We start from the raw sequence: 20,117 nt of genomic DNA, 5'->3' as shown, positions 1-20,117 counted from the left end.
CCCAAATGCACCTCAGACACCCTCAAGCTATATACATAGAGTGTAAGGAGGTGGATTTATCACAGCGTGAGCACTAAAGACAAATGGAAGGCATTTCTTCTTGAGCATCAGATTACTGCCATTGGGAGGCATTTGTAAAGTTTTTATTTGGCTCACGTACGTTTTCAATCAGTACTTTGAAGGAGCCAGAGACATGAAAAGGCAGGTAAAGCTCAGTCTAGGTTTCCTTTCATTTGGGTGTTCTGAAGCTTGTTGAGGCACCGACCTACATCATGTCTGGTGGTAGGTGTGTAGAGGTTTGTTGGCAGTGTGTTTGTATGCAAGTTGGACAATGTCTGGGTGAGTAGTGGTGTGAGTAATCATTTTATCCAGTAGCATATGAATGTGATGGGCCCTTGACAGTTGGAGGAATGTTGATGTGGGAGTTGTGTTGTGTCCATGGTGGGCATTATGAATGGCATTGTTGTGGGCCTCCGCCTGCCTGCCGGGAACCGCCAAATGGCCGCTCCGCGGTCGAAAGACCGCGGAGGCCATTCTGGTTTTCCCGCTGGGCTGGCGGGCGACCGACAGAAGGCCGCCCGCCAGCCCAGCAGGAAACCCCTTCCCACGAGGAAGCCGGCTCCGAATGGAGCCGGCGGAGTGGGAAGGTGCGACGGGTGCAGTTGCACCCGTCGCGAATTTCACTGTCTGCACAGCAGACACTGAAATTCTTTGTGGGGCCCTCTTACGGGGGCCCCTGCAGTGCCCATGCCATTGGCACTGCAGGGGCCCCCAGGGGCCCCACGACACCCCATACCGCCATCCTGTTCCTGGCGGGCGAACCGCGCCGCAAGCTGCGCCGCCATGGAGGATTCCGTCAGGCAGCGGAAAACCGGCGGGAGACCGCCGGTTTTCCTCTTCTGACTGCGGCCAAACCGCCGCGGTCAGAATGCCCTGCGGGGCACCGCCAGCCTGTTGGCGGTGCTCCCGCCGACCCCGGCCCCGGCGGTCCTTGACCGCCAGGGTCGGAATGACCCCCTGTGTGTCTGCAGCTTATGAAACGTGTGTGAATAGACCATAAAGTAGTTGTGCTTTGATGATGTTATACGGCTCACCTTTAGTAGTCACTGCTTTAATATTCTAACAAAATCAGTGATTGCTCTTTAAACCTAGCACTACTTTGTTTAGATAAAACCAAATGGTACGAATGTGGACTTAAGAAGTGGCTGGCCTCCAAGAAAACCTACCAATGCCAACTGATAATCAGACATCCGGGGGGTTGTGTTATGTTGATTTGTATAACGCACTAATCACTCAAGAGTGTATCCAGGCATTTAGGCAAGGTGTGTAGATGTGTGGTCCCAAGGTGCTTATATGAACAGCCAGTTCTTCAGCTTCTTGCTGAACTCAAGACATGAGGAGGAGACTCTGATGTGTTGAGGGAGGTTCTATGTCTTGGATGCGATGTAAGCGAAGATCAACCTCCGGTTTTGCTTTTGCCACTTGGCCACTCTCCAACGCTTGTTCTTTTCCCACTGTGATACAGTAGCAAGCATGTTTTGACTATTAGAGGAAAGGGCCTGTTAGCAGGCTTTTTTATTATAAGGGGTGTCCCTGGGCAGCAGCGAGGGGGAATTTTCCAAGACTTCAGTCAGGATCGGATGTCAGCTGCCTGACCTCCCGTTTGGGTGGAAAATCTCTTTCTCGCAGTTGAACAGGAGTCATCAACTTGCAGGCATGAGAAAGATGACGAGCAGTGATAGGCCCTACGGTGATGAATTTTGACTTTTGTTCTTTGCTTTCAAGTTACGCTATAATATAATCACATGTATTTGCTGTGTACTTTGCAATTGAGAAGTACTTTGATATATTTTCCTTTCATTGCTGTGACTACTTTTAAACGTGTGCTTCCAACCTACTAATCTCGTCTCTCAGGAACCTCATGGTGAAGTAATAATAATAAATGTCTTCTTTAAACTAAGAAGTGCATTCCAGAGAAGTTTTGTCAGCTCGGTCATAAGATAAGTGAAAGCAAAACAGTGTTTTAGTGTTTTTAATCAAGACATGTGTGGGAACGCTGTGTGGTAGGAATTTAGTGCTTCCCTGCGGACCTGGGTGTCAGGGAGAAGCCAAAAGCAGGGTCCAGTCAAGGTCGAGGTCCCCTGTTCTAACCAATGCAGTAAAAGTTCCAGGCCCTGACATAACCATTTTTACAGTAGGTCATGTTTGTCTTACTGCAAACAGGCCCAAAATGCAATGCGTCAGGGCATTTTCAAGATAGAGGAAGTCTTCGTTGATACTCAACTTGGGCTCCAAGGGCTGGGGGTGTGTATGGGAAGCATACTCTGGTAATCCTAGTGTACTCCCACATTTAACACTAAAATCCAGTTTGAGGCAGGCACTGTACCCTCAACAATTCTAGAGGCAGAAGTCTGGTAGGGCAAAACTAGTTTCCTTCAAGAACCAGACAGGGGGTCAAAGAGAATTGTCCTTGGCATCCTGTTGTCTCTCTCTCAAGTGTGCCCCAAGTGTTAGGGGTGGATCAACAGACTGTCTAGCGGGATTTGACACTGTGCTTTCCACAGAAGGTCCAGGGCCCCTGCCCTGCATATTATTTGCAGTTCAGAGGAATCATCTCTGCCCATTAAGATCAGCCTATTGTCAGGACCTCTGGAATTATGTAGCAGAGGAGGACTAAATTATGCTGCGAGGTTGACTAAATTATGAAGCAAGAAGAAGCAAAATGTGGCACATTTTGTGTGCTAGTATTACTTTATCATTTTTACATTTTTACACCTGGAAATGTTGTCAATGAAAGGATTTCACCTTATTAATACTAATTTAGTACCCATATACTGTAGTAAGGAACTGAAAGATGACCAGTCAACCTTTGTTAGGGGCCTTCAGGCATGTATCAACACGAGTCGCCACATTTTACGAACTTGATGCATTAGCGTGAGAATTTTTATTTTGGTTAAAATCTGCATATGATGCAGCAGATAATGGATTATGTGGGAAAAACTGAAAATCTAAAACCATGCAAAAAGCACTGCAGCTGCAGAATCACATAGTTCCAGTGGTCCTGCCTAATTTGTTTGTACCTGGGAGGCCTTCCACACTTATCCAAGGCAAATCACTGACTGAGTTACTGCTGTGGGGCTAATGCAAAGTAGCTTCCAAGAGCTTCAAGGAGGGAAAAAGTAAATAAGTAAAGTTTTAGAAGTCATGTTTCTTTAGTATTTATTAAAAGTCTAACTACCATTTTATTAGATTTCTAATAACTACTATTAATAATTGTTCAATTATTTTTATAGTGAGTCCCATTCCCAAAGTATAATGTCAGTATTATAATCTGTACTCTGGTTAGGGCAGCTAGGCCTTCAGCTATGAAAATAGCTCTGTGGGCCTTGTCACTGTTCAGACCTTGTGGGCTTCAAGGCTTACATAGTAGTGAAAGGAAAAGCCCCTTTATGTATGGTTCCCCCCAAAGTTTTTGGACTGATGCTGTTGGCTTTTCAACTCAGAGTGAATTGAGGCATGCTAAAAAGACCTCAGGGCCAGTGACCTGACCTTTAAATTGTGTGTTGAACTGGCTTATACCTAACTGACATAAGCTAACTTACTGGTAGGTCCCTAGTATATGGTACCTAGGGCATGTAATCAAGAAGGTCACCCCAGGGATTGCAGCAATGGTGTGCCACTCTGGGTGTGACACAGGTAAGAACTTACTTGTCTCCTAGCCCGCCACTGAAGATTAGAAGAGCAGTTTTAAACTGTTAGCTTTCGCTTTCCTATTTAATGTTATGGTAAAGCCAAACCTTCCTCTGTACTATGTCAAAGTCACCCCTCTACGGTAGGCTTAATGAGCCCTAATGCAGGGTGCAACATATTTCACGAGCAGGATATTTATTTCATGTGTTCTGAAAGTAAAAACATGAAACTAACGTTTTTAATGTACAAGGACAAGGCCTGCATGGGAGAAAGGTATTACCTCTTGCTTGCAGGAAGCCACGCTGGTGTAATCCTAAAGGGCAAGCGTCTAAGGAGAAGCCGCCATAAGGGAAAATGGCCTACACTTGAGAGAGAGGCTGCTTTATTGATTAGGTAGACAGGCTGGCACAAGGGACAGGGGAGGGGGAAGCCAGTTGTCAAACCGGTTTTCCAGGGGTGTGTAGCCACCTTGGTAGCCATACCTCTGGACATGAAGTGTTCATCAGGAGGGAGGGAAGCAAGTAGCCCACTAGCTACTGACCATGTCTACTCTTAGGACATTTTCTGGGCACCCAGAACTCAGATCTTGACTGGAAGAAGGACTGAAGGACTGCCCAGCTGCATCAGAAGAGAGACTCCACCAATGTGGACTGTGTCTGCTGAACCTGGTAGCTAACTAAAGAGAAGGTACTGTGCCTGCTGTGTCCTGTTTGTGGAGAAATTGTCTCTGGAGCCCTGTTGAGACAAGAGACTCCAAGGGCCAGTTGGCTGACCTTCCAGTTCACGGCCCAGGGCCACAATAGCACAAGAAGCCTGCTGGGGGTAAGTTGGTTTCCAAGATGTTCGCTGCCGACCAGAGACAAAGACCCGACACTCAAAGTTACAACCGAGTCAGCTGTACCTGGGAGAGTTGGAGTGTAGCTTGGTTGCCTAAAAGAGAAGTTATCACCCAGGGAAGGATTTGGCTGGAACCACGATACCGGGCAACTGGTAGCTGAGTGGCGACTGTATTCTACCAGGGCCCAGATCTCTGCGCAAGCGCCGCCTCACCCCATTCATAGAATGAGTAATAGCCATAGAAAGTCCCCAGTTGATCATAACGCATCCACAACATCCTTGAGTATCTTCAGCGTCCTGCATCCCTGGCATCAGGATCACTTCCATAGAAACCTATAGCAAGACAATAAAAGTGCCTGAAACTGACTAAAGACTGCTTCTCCTGGTGAGGTAACACTTTCTGAGGATCTTGCTGGCCTCCTTCGCTAGCTCCCTGCAAGAGTTGGTTGTTCAAAGTAACTGAAAGTAACTACATTGATACTTACCTATATTTTTCTTGAAAACGTTTTTGTGTCAATTTTTTTGAATTTGCCAATGCTTGATCACAGTTAGGCTAAAAGCACATATTTACTATACCCTGTAAATTCTGAATCTCCAGAATACTCTGGTGGATCTTTTTCATTTTTGTTAGATATGGCCCTTTCTACAGCGTCACCCCAAACCTTTTTGCTTTCCTCCTCCTACTTTTTGTTGGATTTGTGCTTCTTGGCCTTGGGACTGCTAACCAGTGCTAAAGTGCATGTACTCTCTCCCTAAAACGAGATTTTATTGGCATATACCTGATTGGCGTATTCAATTTACATGTAAGTCCCTTGCGGAGTGGTATACCATATAACCAGGGCCTGTACATGAAATCATACCAGTGGGCCTGCAGCCCTTATTACGCCACCCACTTAAGTAGCACTTTAAAACATGTCTTGGGCCTGCCATTGCAGCCTGAAAGCAGTGTCCCACTGCCATGTCGACTTGGCATTTAAAACTCTTTGCCAAGTCTTAAACTCCCATTTGTTTTACATATAAGTCACCCTTAACGTAGGCCCAAGGTAGCCCATAGGGCAGGGTGCTATATAATTAAAAGGTAGGGCATATACCGTTTAGTTGTATATGTCCTAGTAGAGACAAACTCCCAAATTTGTTTTCTCACTCCTGAGAGTCCTACCCCTCCCATTGGGTAACAGTGGAGATTCCTCATTAAAATTAATAAGTTGTAACTCCTAAAGCAGAGATGGTAGATATTTCATGTTTGATATCTATGAACTTGTAATGATAACCCCTCTTTAATGGTAGAGTCAGATTTATCATTACAAGTGTGAAAATGCCACTTTTAGAAAATTGCATTTGCCTGACCTTAGTCCTCTGTGCCTGCAGCCTGCCTTAGGTCACATGAAGTCACACAATAGTGGAATTAACAGAGCCTGAATGGGCCATTAACTGACTTGAGGGGGTGGAGCTAAGCACAGTATCACCTACACATGAATAGGCTGGATTCTACCACCACACAACAGGCTTAACAACCCTGTATTGTCAGTGCAACCAGCTAAGGGGCGGGGGAGACAGGAAGTTCCTGGAACTTTAGCGAACCCTTCCAGAAACTTCTCCCTTCTTCTAAGAACAGGCCATCATGGTATAAAAATAGGGTTCTCAGACCTGCTACTCAGTTCACTACTGGACCTGTGGAATGACTCTCAGAGGATTGCCTGCTGCTGTGACCTGCTATGCACTCCACCAGACTGGTGCTGTACCTGGAAGGGCTGCTTTGCTGTCTGAGGTCTGCATTGTACCTTCAGAATCCAACCCTGTTATGAAGCCCTGCATCTTCACCTGCACCCAGGACTTCACAAATGACCACAAGGGCTAGTTGAGAGCCACCATCTTGAACCCACACCTCGACCCAGTCTGAGTGAGTCCTGAGCCCCCAAGAGGTTTCCATCCACTCCTGGACTCTTGGTTGTGGTACTAAAGGTGCCTAGGTGGCCATTTTCCAAAACAGAGAACTTGCTATTTTGAACTTTAGACTTTAAAAATTCATAACTGGAGTTCTACTAATAGGATTTTGATGGTCGTGGTGTCAAATAATTTATTAAAATTGACTCTATTTTTCTAAATTGGTTTGGGATTTTTATTTTGTTGTGCTTTCACATTATTGCTGTTGGTGTGCTGCATAAATACTTTACACAATGCCCCTAAAATTAGCCTGACTGATTTTTGTGCCAAGCTACTCAGGGTTAAGCACAGGTTAATTTAGTGACTTTTTGTGGTCCACCCTGCAAGGGTTTGTGGCTGTTGCTTGTCTAGGGCTCACACCCCAGTCAGCCAAAAACCTAATTTCTCACAGATTTGGTGTTTAAAAATACATAAACATATAATCTATTTTTATAAATTGGTGTCAGATTTCTTGAGTGTTTCGAGCATTTCTTTTGCAATTGTTTTGATTCTGTTTAAATGCTTTACATGTAATCCTTCTTTTGTGTAAGCTTTGCTGTTCAGAGCCACAGCTACCCAGGATTGAGCTAGACGTTTTAACAAACAAAACGTACTGGTCCTAAAGGGGTTAGTAGGTGTATTACACAAAGAGGTCACACAACCACACCATATAATACACACTTTTTCCTCACATGGGATGACTTACTAACACTTAAAAAGGAGGGCTTACTTTGCAGGTCGCAGTGCATGTTTACACTCCAACAGTCAGCCTACATACAGTAGTCCTGAAGCCATGTTTGCACTGCCTCTACAGTGGAACACACTGTAGGTGTTGATGTCCAATACTGGCAGGCCCTGGGTGAACCTTTTACCAAATTCACCAATGGTTAAAGGGAAAGCTAAGGAACTTTACTACTGTTTGGCAGGGATAAAGTGCACAGAGTTCTAAAGCTAACAAAGTTATAGGGTCCAGCAAAACATAAAAAATCTGGGGTGACCATGCAAAAAAAGGCAGATTTCCTACAATTCCCCCCAAAAATAGCCAGAAGTAAAAACTAACCATATCATCACTTACCGAGGGCGGTATTCTTAACTAAATGAGCGGTAAGGCTTTAATTGCTATGCTGTATATAACGTATTGCTGCCTTGAGCAGGAAGGAACTACATACTTGGCCCTGTGCGTGAAACGTAGCACTTAAAATGGTGGGGCAGATGCCTTCCATGAGAAGGCTGATAGTGTGGCATGACCAAAAATCTCTTACCTAACAAAAATAAATCAAAAAGTCATGTACCAGTGTGTCACTCCTGAGCCACTGATCAAAGGGTGCACATCTACATACAATGCCTTGGGGAGGAAAGCACTCCACAGTCGGTAGAACCGCCTGAGAGTGATTGTGCAAGGTTGCCTGCGAAAAAAAAAGAAACAGCTTCTGAGTAAAGCCCATGTAGGTCTTCTAGGAAAGAGTTGTAAAAAATGGGTATGATTTTTCTGTATAATGATGTGTCTACCATGTCTCATAGATCAAGGGGCAAATATGCTTCTAATGGGCAATGCTGGTTTGGAAAATCAAAGACACAGCTGCCCGTGGATGTGTTAAATTTAAGCTTGTAGCTGTGACAATGCTTATTTGACTATGGCTCCTTGCTGTGTGACCTGGTGACCACAAAAATGATGAACCAGGGATGTGGTCCAGTGTAATTACCAGTGGCTGAAATTAATTCAATAATACCCCTATCCCTTTATTGTATTCTCCAAAACTGGTGATGTAGCTGATGACAAAATTGCCATGTTCAGTGAATGACTAGAACTAAAAGGGATGTCTAGAAATGGGCCGGCCAGGTGGCCGCATTAGGGTAAACAACTGAAGTGCAGTAAAATGGGTGGGAATTGAGGCACATGGAAGACCAGGTAGTCTGGATGGAGCATGAGTCTGAGTAGTGTATCTTTCAACCATAAATGAGAGTGAGCAGATATTAATGATTGAACACAACTACAAGAATCTGTACATAAAATACCATTTCAAACATGTGTACATTGAGATACAATACTAGCATAGCACAAATTACAAAAGTTAAAAAGGGGATCTCAAAAATCTACGAACCATAGCGGAATGCAATAGGATGGTCATGATCATAATAACAGACTCCAATCAATCGGTATACTGCATCTACATTTCTGTAGATACAGGTCAGTGAACACACTCATAACTCAAACTGCAACCAGGATGTATAACAAATCAATGTCCAGCCAAAAACGTGCTTTTTATAAGAAACAGTAGTATTTTACTTCTAACTCTACCCACGAAACGTACTAAAACATTCACAAGCAATAACAGAATCCCCTTGAGGTTGGGCTGTACAGGTTGTCAGGCAAAGCCCTGCCCTACCCTCCTTCGTTTAACGTGCAGTTCCCTATTCACAGGTGGCTGCAGCCAGAGAATGCTCACTATTGGGCTGTACTCAAGAGTTCCGTTTTGAATCTTCAGGATTTTAGTCAAAAGTGTCTATGATACCACAGCACTATTAGCAAAAAGAGCAGATGGTGGACAGAATGCTGAACAAATGTGTTGCTACAAATCTGTTAGGAGCAAGTACCTGGGGCCCAAATGGCTCAATTCAGGTTTTACCCACTCTTGCAGCATGAATCAGTAGTGCATAGGGTGCTTTCAGCACTCACCCACAAGACCTGCTCTGTTTGAAAAAATCAAGGCCCAGAAGGTGTTGGGCTGGTGGGCCCGCCTCACCCAGCAAACCCCATTGTGGCGGGGGAGGCAGCTGGCGGAGGTCTCGGCACTGGAGGGATTCCAGAGATGGGACCACATAGGAATCTCTACACTGGGTGACGTCCGGGGAGGGTCACACATCCGATCCTTTGAAGAGCTACAGCGACTCTTTTCACTGAACAAGACTCAATTCCACAGGTACCTTCAGCTCCGCCATGCCCTACTGGTACACATCCGCACAGGAGAAACTATATCTGAATACAGTCCCATGGAGGCGAGGGTGCTGATGGGAGGCCTGGGTAAGGGAGGAGTCTCTCAAATCTACCGCTATCTGATAGCAAACACCACCCGTCCTCTCGATGGGCTCCGTTGGAAATGGGAGGAGTGGGTGGGCCCCATGGAGGAGGAGGGCTGTAGGATAGCATTAATGGCCCCTCGGACCCTGACTATGGCCACTTGATTCCCACTGTTACAGACCCTCTATCTGCACACTGCATACCTCACACCCATAAGACAACATAGGGCAGGCCTTCGGCCCAGCGCTGACTGACCCCGTTCCTCGGGTCCGGCCCGGACTTTTTTCACATGATATGGTCTTGCCCAGTCATAGTGACTTACTGGAGGGCGATCATGGGGGAGGTCTCGGGGGTCCTTCACGACGTGGTGGAAGTGGCTCCATTGACACTCCTATTGGGGGTCATGGGAGAGGTGGGACTGAGAAGAGCGGACTGAATCTTTCTGGGAGTGGCATGCTTGGTGGCAAAAAAAGACTTTATGGCGAAATGGAAGGCAAGGGTGGCACCGGCACTGGCTAAATGGAGACGAGGGGTAGATTGGTGCGCACAGCGTTAAAAACGTGTATACGAAGCTAGGGGGTGCCCGAACAAATACGATAAAGTGTGGGGGAAATGGGAGGACACATGGGTCAATTAACTCGTATGTGAGCTGTATGATTCAGTGGGCAGCAGCGTCATCATTAGAAATATCGTGTGGGAGGGTCTCCCCCCTCTCCTTATCCCCCCTTTTCCTTTTCTTCGTTTCTCCACTATGATGAGTCCGCGCAGCCTATCCTTATTAGCATCATCATTATCACCACTATCTGTAAACCCCCCTCCTTCTTTTCTTTTTCTTTTCTTTTGTGGTGTCCAGTCAGGGGCAGATGAGGAGACCATCTCTGGTCACCGGTTGGCGCCATGTTATTTGTATTTACATTGTGTTTTATTTCGTCACCTTTATAAAATCAATAAAAGCTCTTTATCAAAAAATAAATAAAAGGAAGTACAATTAAAAGCCAGCAATGCTGTAATGGCAACCCAGTACGAATTCTATAGTGTATATCGTCACGGGCCAGAAAGCAGAGACAGTATCCACAGGCTCCATACTTTCCTTAAGGTTCTGCATCAAGTCACTTGCTGTTTGTTGTACCTGCTTTAAAGAATAAGTACATATTCAGTAGATCCCATTTGAAATGTTATTCCCCAACAACCAATGATTTTGTTTTGCATAGATGAACAAGAGCAGCATTTAAATTAATACTGCCCCTTCTACCTCCTAGGTAGAAATAATTTGCCCACATACACAAAAGTACACTCAACAGATAAACTTACATGTGCTGTCATTTGTAATGCCTTTTTGTGCGCTGGGGTAGTCAGTAGTTACATCAGACTGTCTATGGTCATTGACCTTTACCACTGGTGCACCCCAATTGCATGAACTAGTAACCTCACTGGGCAATTTACTTTCCAGCAGTATTGAAGTAGACCATCAAGGATTGCTTTTGGAGGTGGTGGTAGGTTAGGAGTTCAAGTACTGCATGATAACCTATATAACACACAGGAGTATCAAACGGGTGTTTATGTGCAGCTAGGTAAAATAAGGCAGCTACAATTCGGATATACACACAAAATCCAGATGATCCTAGCACTTTAGTTTCCAGAGTTATAAGTCCAAACTATATTATAAAATGCATGTTACAAACACAAAAATCATGTGGTTGCACGGCCATTGTGTCCTAAGGGGTGAACAGTATTCCCTAGCCTGATGATTCAAATGTTCCTCAAAGTCTTACCACTGCTCATGTTTACAAACTGCTATCACTGGGGCAGACACAAGTGTTAGAGAAATGCAAACCTTGGTTACTCTGTGAATTTAAGCCCTGTGGCTAATTTAACAGTGAAACAGTCCTAACCCCATATGTCCAAAAAGCCCACTACCCAAACTGTAGCAGGGATCCCACTCTGTATTTAAAAAATGCCACTGGTCTCACAAGTCACTTTGCTAGCCCTTTCTTAGCCCCTGTTCTTTCTTCAATTCCAACAGCATCTCCCTGGGAGTACCAGAAATTCAGAATAATGGTCAAGATATCAGGTTAAATGGACTATCAAGGAGACTGGGACCTCCTGCTGTACAGACAGAAGCAACCAATTGGGACTAGACTCTGAGATTTGCGTTACCAATTCCAACTTTAAACGGTTATATACCAGAAATAGAAAAAAAGCTGAAGCTACAGAACAACGGTTAGAGAAGCAGGGAGATTGGTTGTAGTGAAATGGACACCACCCAAATGAATGTGGTGAAGAGGTATTCAACTATGTTTTTCTGGGCTGGATCACTGTCAAGATTATTGAATGATGGTGGTTGATAATAACTGCAGTCCCATAATACTTCTGGACTCTGCCCACAACATGCTCCTTGTATTGGTTATGGTCAGGAAAGGAGTATACGACAGTCTAAGCTGCTTAATTTGTGTAGTATATGACTGAAACTGATTTTGGAATGAAGAATTAAAAGGTGCTTAGAAAAGTATCTTTAAAAATATTAAAGAACTCAATGTGCTAAGTGTTTGCGGCGTACATCTGTGTGCCACAAGTTGGTCACTGGTTCAAACTATCTGGATATGACTTCACTTTTCATACTTCCAGGACTAATTAATCGATTGTCACTACCATATCACAGGCAAAATAACTTGTGAAATGACTGCTTATTGCTTCACAGTTTCAATTTTACAAGCATTTTACAATTGTAAAAACATAGCCTACACTCATAAAGCCTACTTAATGAGATCTTGTCAAGGCGCAGTGATTTAACTCCTTGTACCCTGAGCATAGCATAAAGCATATAGGCAGGATCTCTATGAAAAATATGATATTTGTTACTGCTGTTTAGGCAGAGAGTGAGCATTATAAACTATATGATGCATCATCTCTCCTGAGTAGAGGAACCTTCTAGCACACCACAGTAGTAATAAATATCATATTATACTTTGTGGATCTCTCTTCAGTGTCTGAGTCTGTTTTACATGTTGGCAGGATATTCTATGGATGCTATGGCATCTGACAGCATCTCGGTTGATTCTCTGGTTTTAGGTCCTCACCATCCCTGGTCCTGCTTCCTTCCTCGGCAGCTCTCTGTTGTTCTGATGGTCCTCATTGTGAGCAATACTTTTGAGACTAAATGCTTCTAGTAGCGTGTACCACCCTCTGCACTTACCTGACATTTCCCCTTCTGATTACAGGATTACGCATTTGTGCATGATATTGCAGTGGCAAATGAGATACTCTGCCACAGGCATACCTGACTTTACTTCCTGTGTCACATTTGTCCTGACTCCTGATGTTTACATGCCTTCTGAAACACGGCTACAATCGCCTGACAAACCCCGGCAGAGGCACTGTTAGTCATGGTCCTGTCACACTTCCATTATAATGCATTGAAGTGTCTTAATAAGAGGGGTTGTTTATATTTATTGATATGAACAATGGGCCTAATTCACAAATACCTGTTAGATACCTCCATTGACACCTACCAGGAATTCACAGAAGGATTCCTGACAGGATTAAATTGATTTACTACTGAAAATATAACAAGTGTGTGGAAATAGAAGGTGGCAATTCCACTCAACGTGTGGGAAGTTGGTGTAACAAGAATTGGCTAGCCTTGTAAATTTGGGAATGACTGAAAACATGTATGTTTGTGGATTTTCCAAAGCTCCAATCTGACCTTTTGTACCCTGCATATACTCATGCATTTCTCCAGCCAAGGGCTGGAGACGTAACTCCCCTACCAGGATTGGAAGTGTTGGGAATGACCATCTCTTGTGTGGTATTCACCTAGATTTGTGCTCTCAAAACCCTATTTTTGCTGAAACCATTTTTGTTGGCTTTAGGACTACGCGCACTTTACTCCTGCTAACCAGTGGCAAACTACTCCGAGCTCTCCCTTCCAAACATTGTAAAACTGGCATACACCTAATTGTCTCGTTTAATTTACTTATATGTGCCTAGGATATGATACTGTGTATACCAAAAGGCCTATAAATTAAATATAAATTAAGTGGGTTGCAGCACTTATTTGTGCTACCCACTCAAGTAGCACTGAAACACACGTCTACAAGCCTGCCCTTGCAGCATTTGTTAACAGTTTAAAACTGGGATTTTCACCTGGTGAAATAATCCTTTTTCCAGGCTATAAAACTTCTATTTGAGGAAATACACTTTTTCAAATTTGAAAAATCTTTATCATCTTTTTACATGACGTTTGTTGCAAGGTTTACATGCCAAACATATTTATGGCTCAGTTTGTGCATGGGTTCTTAGATTCGGGACAGACCCTTGGCTTCGCCCTGACTTAACTATACATGTCCTTTTTTTTTTACCAGCCCCCCTTTTATGATGAGACATCCAGTAGAGGAAAATTACGTTTATTAAAAGAGGTAATGAATAATATAATGTTTGCATTAAAAACGCTCATAAGTGCAACACTTCACAGGAATTTTACGCACAACAATAAACCTTAAAGCCAGTCTTGAACACAACAAAATATTATTAATTAGGGCCTCTCACTACTCATGCAATTGTTACCGCAGACACAATGCATAATCAAAGATACCAAACGTGGTTTGTCCAACAGCACAGCAGCCATTGAAGGAACATTTTTTAAGAGTAGGTTAGCACTCTAGCTTTTGGTGATTAGCTGGCTAATGTTTCCATTGTATAGCATTACAGCGGTTTTCTCGCTGGCCCTTTTTCTATGTCTACGTTTTTCTGAGCCCGGTCTCCTGTGTGGCAGCTTCCGGTCTTTCAGCGTGTTGCGGAAGAAGGTATTCCCCGGACTGTCTACTGACTATCAAACCGGGAGATTGAGAGAGAGAGAGAGAGAGGTGGGGGAGGGAAGGATTGGAATGGAGGTGTTTGGTTAGAGATAAGCAGCGTCACAAGTGCTAGGTGGTTGCACGAAGCAGTGTTCTCTTTTTAGTTTTTCCCCCACAACGTGTTGATTTTGGCAATTTACTTGGGAGAGGCGGGATTCCGTCTATCCTACAAACTCCATCCGGCGCGGTGAGTCTTGTGGGTTGTTTTGGGTGTGTGTTTTTTAAGAGTACTTCTCTTGCTACGGGTCACTTACTATCCAATTGATTTACTTGTATCTTCTCTTTTGTGAGAAGTATGCTAGTTAGTAAATACCGGGTGCGAGTATGGTTTTTGTGCCGCCACTTCGTGTCCCTATTTTGTAGATCTAGCTGTTTACTTTGTGGCGATGGTGCTTATTATTCAAAGGGAAACTTTGCGCTCGATGTTGCATTTCCTATAATCTGAGTTTGAGGTCAAACTGTTTTGTATACATCATTTTACCGACTAGTACTTTAGTACACATTGGCTCAGCGTTCTGCTGTTCATTGCGACAGCCGATTCGACCACGTTCAAAAGCATCGATAACGTATTTATAAATCTTTTAAGCTCTTGCATCTGATACAGTATTTTGCACAAGCGAAAAATATGCCCAGAGGTAACCTTTTCAGCTTCACGGCCGTGCTACCCACTCTCAAGTGGCCTAATTCATTAGTGTGAAATTTTAATTTCTGTCAGGACTCGACCTCATACTTTCGGTGTCCGTCCCAGAACGTGACTGCATTTCAGAATGGGAAAACAGGAAGATATTGAGAACTATTCTGTACTACACACTCCAGCTATGGAAACTCAGCGAAGTTTTTTAATGGATTTTGCTTTAGTAATGTGTAACTAAATCCCCCCCTGAAAGCAGGAGAGAAGACAGTGACTTGATAGTTTTCCAGTTGTGACGTGTTTGGAGAGGGTCGCTGAAATTATGTAATTTTTTATGCCTTGGCGTGTTCCGCGTAGTAATGGATTTGCTGCATTTGCCACATAATCTGCAGGTTCTAAAAAATATATGTTTATAGCACAAATTAATCAATTTACTTAAAATGAAGCGAAGTGTGCAGAGGTTGGTTATTGTTGTACTATGGTGTTAAACTGGCATCAATGAGGTGAAATCTTTGCCCTGATAGCGAGAGCATATGAAAAAAGCAAAATAAAAGTAAAAAGTAGAAGCAGTTTGATAGAAGTGGCCAGAAAGTAGATGATGGGAGGTGGAATAACAGAATGTAGCTGTAATGGTGACAAGGTAGCTAATGGGTGACAGTTAAGCAACAGATCACTAAACAAATATGTTAGAGTGAATTGGTGAGAGAAAAATCTGTACGAGACAGGAAAGGGCTGTCATCTAATTCAATAGGTGGGGCGGCGAGGAAACGGATGACAGGTGGGGTGACAGGAGTACATAGGGAACTAAAGGGCAAAGTATTCTGTCACTTTAAGAGGGAGTGGAAAGCAGGAGGGGTGACAGGAAAGGACTTGAGATGCATAAAAGGTGTGTGACGAGAAGAGTACTGTTGAGGGGGCCAGGCAGAGGGTGTGTACCACAGATGATACTACAAGGACATTGCTCACGGAAAGAGACAGGGATCTGACTGAAGAGCAGCTATTTTTTAGTGTCTAGGGGCATGGTATCATAAAAAGAAGGGGGAAAGATTAAGGAACAATGAGGAGAAGGGCAGAGAGAGAGCAATCTGACCCGGGCACCATGAATTCTAGCAGTGGACAGTGGATTGGTGACAGTGGTAGAAGGTCAAAGAGGTTGGTAGACATTAGAAAGATGTGGATCAGTAAAATATGGATGTAAGGGGTATGTGACAATAAAATTTAAGTAATAGGTGAAGATATTGTGACCATATTAGGAGGACCTTATATGTGTTGCATGGTAAAACATCTGGTTTCCTTTTGTACCCATTGGAAATACTTTCATCTTCTACCATATTTTAAAAGAGTTCTTGAGTATCATTTCAAAATTATAGACAGTTCACATTGCAACAAAAACTGATATATGAACTGACTGATTGAAGAGAGCAGATACTGGTGACCTTTGAACAGGTCAGGTAAACAGGTTGTTACTTGACTTGTACTGTCTCCCGCCTTTAACACAGACTATCTTCAGGTATGTACTCCTCAACTGTTTCTTGTATGTGGAAGAGCACTCTGGTATCCATGTTGTACCTTGATCCGTAATCTTTAGACATACAACTTTGAAGCAGTGACAGATGTCACCCCCACACTTCTGTGCCTACCAAAATAACAATTGATTTGCTGTGGGGACAGTTGTCAGCAACTCCACCCAATGGCGTTTCTTTTTCTTCATTTGCCACTCTTTTTTTTTTTTTTTTTGCTTTCTATTTGAAGGTTTTACTTGTTTCAGCCAGTCCATCTAGTCGTTGTCTTTCCTGTGGAGCACAGATGTTTAAGATCTCTTTGATTGGTTCCTTTTATCCTTCCTCAAGTATCTGATTTTTTGGATTTAAGACCGCCATGAGAGTGTCTTGTGTTTCCCTATTCTGTGTTTTCCCACTTCTTCCAGTAGATTTCATGGCTCGAAAAATCCACTTGGCCACTCACATTGGCACGTCTTATTTGATCAGTTTGAGCTATTTTTAATACTTACTCCTCCCTTCTGGCGAGTTGACACTGGACAGGTGTTCTGTCCAGTTGAAAAGTGGAGTGGCAATAAAAGATGCCTTTAAATCTTGTTCTTATGACACATTTGCTCTGTGTTCACAGAGGTCAAAAGTCAGTTTTTAATACAATTCATTTTCCTTCTGACTCCAGAGTTCCAGGACTTTGTAAGGTGAACTTGGTGACCTGCTTCTTGGAATGTAAAATAAAAGGATATAGGGTATCAGGCTTTTCCTAACACACAACATTTAAATGACTAAGTCAACTCTGCAAACATTTCAAAATATATTTCAGTAGTTGTGAAAACCCTTTTTTATATTTCTGTGTGATGAAAAAAATATTTTAATAGGATGAAAACAAATCAGAATACTTTACGTTTTGATGTGCAAAGGATACGTTTTCTGAAACCCAATTTTCACAGATTGTCGATACACTACATAGTTTTATCAGTAAAGCTGCAAGTTAGTGGATATGATTTTGGACATTTCCTGGAAAGTTACTGTGTGTAGATGACATATGTTACCACATCATGGTGTAGTAATATATTTATTAAAATTGAGTGTTTAAACAAACTGAGAAACACTCCTGCCCTGATGGCAATGCTGTTGGTAAACTAAAAGAAGTCCTAGTTATGTGGGCTAGATTCTTGTGATGCATGCAGCAAACTTTAGTTTACTTAATCAACCAAGTTTTTTTTTGTACTGCAGAAATGCTGAGCTCACATATTTGACGGTGCAATCGTATATGACGTGAAAAAGGCGTCTGTAAACTATTTGCCTAGGATCACACAATTTGAGACCAGTTTACGGGTCAAGTACATTACAGTTAGGTCGAGTAGATTATTTAAGTTACTCGACCTGCAGGTCTAGAAACATTTTCATGATTTTTCGAGCCCTGAATTTATTTTCATTATAAAAAATTAAAAAAAAGATTTCCCACAATTTTGTTCTTCGGGCAGCTCTTGCATGTATGTTCATTTTTATATAACTTCCCCCTTCGAGCCACTCTCATGTGCTCTTTATCTTCTTGTTGCAGTCTCTTGTTTACTTCCACCCCTTCCCATTGCTCATTCTGTGCTTTGCTTTCTTCACTGAGGCCTCAGAGTTGCTTCCCCCTATGACCTTTTTGTTACTTACACCCTCATAGTGTAACAACAACAGTTTCAAGCAAGCACATATTTAATTATTAATTTCTCATGTGTAGCTAATTGAAGTGCAAACCAGTAGAATTTAACTGCACCCATGCGTTGTTTGTTTTCTGTGACACATCCATGCAACCAAGCACTTTATTGTGCGCTCAGTGTCCCATACTTTCTCTTACAAATCATTGTGTTTAGATATGTAAGTCGAACCTTTTCAGTTTGACCAAACCAGGGTTATTCCCAAAATTCCAGATTTTAAAATTAAAATCTAGTACTGGAAGCAATGTATTCCTCAGCACAGTTCCTGCTCGCCATCAACATGCTCCACAGTCATTTATGATATCACTTTCTAACATCACTCATATGCACAACACCACTGGTTAATTTCCCTTCCCCTTGTTACTTGCAACAGAAATGTACAATTACTCGTTTCATTCATAGCCTCTTACTTGTTATACCAACCAGAGATATTCACAAAAGTATCACCACCCTTTACTCCCTCATATACACCCTTACACACTACAAACTAACCATACATTTTTGCCTTCTGCATGTACCCCATATAATGATTCTCAGATAGGTTGTTACACCACTTGCACCAATATCCACTCATTATATTCCCACAGTTACACAGCAGCCCTGTTCTTCTACAGTCACTTAGCACAAGTTTTGGAAGTGACTCCCAAGATTTCACACTTTGCCTTCAGGCAGTTATAGCACTTACTACTTTACTTGTTATTACTCTATTACAGCCACTGGTGCATGCCACTGAACCACTTGACACCACTTACTACTCACTAGTATCATTCACCCATTTTCAGACTACTAACAGGCTCAATCAGCACCACCCTTTCAACACATTAGTCAAGCAGACTTTACTGCACCACCCACCTAATTCACCCACATCTCCCATGATAAGACACTCAATCTCCCACTCGCCACCTCATTATTTGTTCGCTTTTGGCAGTGCTCTTTCTCACCAGTTAGTCATACCACTAGGCCTTCTACATACAGTTATCATCCACTCATAATTCCACTCTCCCCTTTTGATATGCATTCACCACTTACTTGACGGTCCACCTCTTCACGAGCAGCCACTCAGATCACAAATCGTCTTCTCACAGTACAGCATTGCCACTTAACAACACACACATATCCGCATTTACCTCATACAAAATCATTTTTCTACATGATTTGCTTGCATGTTTTATAATATCCTTCATTTGGGACACCTGTCTCTTACCTCACACTATGAACACCCACACCTGTTCTTCTTAAGCCATTCCCCACACCACACTCACCCACATGGAACACAGCTTAGCCTCTCATGCTTGCAGCATAATCTATCCACTGACAACGCTACTGGCATAATTAATTGAACACACCACTTGTCCTCAAACAATACTTACCAGCCAATGGTATTACTACATAGTAACATCACCACAAACTGTGACCACACAAAATATAGTCTATTCCAGTGACTTTCCATCATCATGTTACACCACTCATTACACCAAACAAACATAACCTGTGTAGTGTCATTCACCTCGCTATAGGTCATTTGCTCACAACCACTCAGAAACAACACATATTCAGCTGCAGGCAACACTCATTAAGGGAGAGAATTCTCTGGAACGTTTAATTGAGGAAATGTTGTGGGGTCTGCAGAAAAAGTTTTTTTCTTTCTTTACGCCTTCTACCGCTTTACATCTCCCAGTCTGTTGTCAGTTTTTTTACTCTGTAACAAAAAAAAACACGAAATTCTGATCCTGTTTTTTGGGTCAGGGCTCGGTATAATCTGTAGGTCAACTTATTGGAGACTTATATATTTATTTTTTATTTTTTTGAACGATGAAGAGAAAGGGTTCCCATTTTTCTTTCAAAGTAGCGGCTTCTCCTGACTATGAATTTTGTGGTGGTTCTGTCGCAGAAACAAACAATTGCCCTGGGTCTCTGTAGAACTATTCCATAAAATATAGGTTTTAGCAACTCCTTTGTGGT

At 42.9% G+C, this 20,117-nt stretch overlaps 1 protein-coding gene across 4 annotated transcripts in view; it reads left to right on the top strand.

The window, feature by feature from the left end:
- The first annotated feature begins 14,194 nt into the window (after positions 1-14,194).
- SYMPK (symplekin scaffold protein) overlaps positions 14,195-20,117 on the top strand; it is a 1,084,618-nt gene continuing 1,078,695 nt past the window's right edge. For 2 of the 4 annotated variants that reach the window (XM_069207740.1, XM_069207741.1), the window contains exon 1: positions 14,257-14,509. The gene's annotated coding sequence lies outside the window, so the exon portion shown is untranslated. Of the gene's footprint in view, positions 14,510-20,117 lie in introns of all 4 variants that reach the window. The other 2 variants (XM_069207742.1, XM_069207744.1) reach the window with 2 other exon arrangements.

Source organism: Pleurodeles waltl, chromosome 9 (genome assembly GCF_031143425.1).
Source record: "Pleurodeles waltl isolate 20211129_DDA chromosome 9, aPleWal1.hap1.20221129, whole genome shotgun sequence".
NCBI classification, from domain to species: Eukaryota; Metazoa; Chordata; class Amphibia; order Caudata; family Salamandridae; genus Pleurodeles; species Pleurodeles waltl.
The sequence above is the reverse complement of the archived record's forward strand: the minus strand, read 5'-3'. Positions and strand labels throughout refer to the sequence as shown.